This window comes from Canis aureus, chromosome 33 (genome assembly GCF_053574225.1).
Source record: "Canis aureus isolate CA01 chromosome 33, VMU_Caureus_v.1.0, whole genome shotgun sequence".
NCBI lineage: Eukaryota > Metazoa > Chordata > Mammalia > Carnivora > Canidae > Canis > Canis aureus.
The window spans coordinates 35,940,809-35,943,782 of NC_135643.1; the positions used below are offsets into that span (position 1 = coordinate 35,940,809).

Here is a 2,974-nt window from a genome sequence, read left to right on the forward strand (position 1 = left end):
GAGAAAGGCATTGCTTTGTACCAGTCTGGTCCAAACAGACCCCCCTTGGGTCTACAGGTAATTTTATAAAAGATATATTTTTAAAGATATATATTTATTCATGAGAGAGAGAGAGAGGCAGAGGGAGAAGCAGGCTCCAAGCAGGGAGCCTAATATGGGACTTGATCCTGGGACTCCGGGATCATGCCCTGGGTGAAAGGCAGACGCTCAACCCCGGAGCCACCCAGGAGTTTCAAGATGTTTTTGTTGTTGTTGAATTGTATGCTTAACTTGAACATATCAGAGTCACATTTCATTTATATTGAGAAAAGGGAAGTGGAGTTACTTCTACAGAGCATGAACTAGGAGAAAGAACAAGTACTAGTTCTATTTTTTTGTCATACAGTTTTTACGTGTGAGTAGTTATGACTATAAATTTAAAAGAGGGTGGGGTGATTTGGTGATGGGCACTGAGGGGGCACTTGACAGGATGAGCACTGGGTGTTATACTATATGTTGGAAATTGAACTCCAGTAAAAATATTTTTTAAAAATTTATGAACACTACTTATCCTTCTTCTCTGAACATAAACTTAATAATTATGTTGGATCTCTGCTAAATACAAGGGGCTTTATTAAATTTTTAGTATCTTGGGGGAAGGTAGGGATGGATGGACTCATTCAACACTAGTATGAAAAACTTCCATTAAAAAAAATTATTGGGGGGATCCCTGGGTGGCGCAGCGGTTTGGCGCCTGCCTTTGGCCCAGGGCGCGATCCTGGAGACCCGGGATCGAGTCCCACGTCGGGCTCCCGGTGCATGGAGCCTGCTTCTCTCTCTTCCTGTGTCTCTGCCTCTCTCTGTTTGTGTCTTATGAATAAATAAATAAAATCTTTAAAAAAAAATTAAAAATAAAAATAAATAAAATTACATTTAAAAAATCGTTAAAGGGGCAGCCCCGGTGGCGCAGCAGGTTTAGCACTGCCTGCAGCCCGGGGTGTGATCCTGGAGACCTGGGATCGAGTCCCACATCGGGTTCCCTGCATGGAGCCTGCTTCTACCCCTGCCTGTGTCTCTGCCTCTCTCTCTCTCTCTGTGTCTCTATGAATAAATAAATAAAAATATAAACAAATAAATAAAAAATAAAAAATCGTTAAGGTAGTCAGTCAGCCTGAGGGAAAGTTCTACATACATGGGAACCAAAAGGTGGAATAAAACATAAGCAAGTGAGATGGGAATGGCTCAAGGGAGAACCTGGGGAAAGCTGAAGTGTTTGATCTATGTAAAGATCTTTTTTTTTTTTTTTTTTTTTGTAAAGATCTTAATAGGAATTTTAAGTTGATGAGGCCAAAAGATTGAATAAACTCTCTCTGGGAACCTCCTACCATTTACTTGGTCACTTCATTGCCTTATATTCATTTCAAGACAGGTTAGTAATTAAATAAAAGAAGAATGAGTACCTTGGAATCATAATTAATAATCACCTTTAATTTATTTATGAATAATATTATGTATCAGTTCGGTTGGCCATAGTGTCCAGGTCTGTGCTCAAACATTATTTTGGATTTCTGGATGATCCTTTGCCTGGGATTAATATTTAAATCTGGTGGGGGTGTGGGGGCACCTGGGGAACAGCAGTGAGTGGAAGCCATGGCCAAGGGCTTTCCTGGCTCCAACATAACTGCTGTGGGCCCCATTTTCTGGCGGTCCCAGGAGTTTGAGATAATTGTTGCTGCTGCCACCACCCACGTGGTCATCTCCTCCTCCTCTTGGACCAAGCTGGTCTCCATACTGCCACCTCCTCCTGGGCTGGGCTTGCAATGTTTTGTACCCTCTTCAAATTGCTCCTTGTGCTGGCACCTTCTCATTCATCTCGTACACTGTACGTGGTGTAGAAACCAAGATGTTCAACCAAGTGATCTTCTGAGAAGCTAGACAGTCACTCTGGGAGCTGGGACACAGCCTCAGGACTACAGGGGAATGCACAGCTAGAAGGTTGGCTTTCACAAGTACAGTATACAAAAGACTTGCTAGGGCCATTATTGTTCCCCATGAAGGATATATGTACTGTGCATCTTGTGCTGCTCATGCTTATTACCAGGAGAACATTCTGCCTGCAGGCCTTCTCATCATAGGCCTCTTTCTAAGTGTCCACTTTCCACTTTCCACTTTCCAGTGTGACTATATATATATATATATATATATATATATAACCTCTATATGACTATTATATTGATCAAAAGATTTATGGAGAATTATGGAAGATAGGAATGTTTGAATGAATATCTCTGCAGACAGATGAAGATAAACACAGCATTGAAATGCATTTGCCATATGTTATAAAGCCATGGAAAGCCATGAAGATGAGTTTACCATTATTCTTGTTTTGGTTGGAGCTCTGAGTGACTCAAAAGGACAGGAATTTGGAAAACTCTTCAGTAAATATCTAGCAGCTCCTCATAATATCTTTGTCATTTCTTCTGATTTCTACCAGAGATATTAGTTTCCCTTACAGTTACTATGATGAATCCCAGGAGGAGATTTATAGATCTTTTGAATATCTAGATAAAATGGGTATAAATATTATAGGACAGTTAGACCTTCTATCTTTTAGCGATTACTTGAAGAAATACCATAATGCTGTATGTGGAAGACATCCCATTGAGTGTTATTAAATGCTATCACAGAACTCCAAAAGAATGCCCAGTCAAGCCAGTGTAAAAACTGGCAAGATGGTTCAGTGAGTTATGTAGCAAGGTTGCTCAAGGCCCAGTGAAGCTCTGAATCCTCAAGGATGCCACCTGCACTTATTCATTCTCTGCCCTTACCACGGTCCTGGTTTGAGGAGATTCTGAAACCTCAAACCAATAGAACTTTCTTCTCTTTTCTTTTTTTTTTTTTTCAGATTTTATTTATTTATTTTAGAGACAGAGACAGAGACAGCATGATCAGGAGCAGAAGCAGAGGAAGAGGGATAAGCGAACTTCTTGCTGAG

General features: G+C 40.6%; 1 pseudogene; it reads left to right on the plus strand.

Annotated features, from left to right (window-relative positions):
- The first annotated feature begins 1,629 nt into the window (after positions 1-1,629).
- LOC144303980 (protein MEMO1 pseudogene) lies at positions 1,630-2,755 on the plus strand (annotated as a pseudogene).
- Positions 2,756-2,974: the final 219 nt, after the last annotated feature.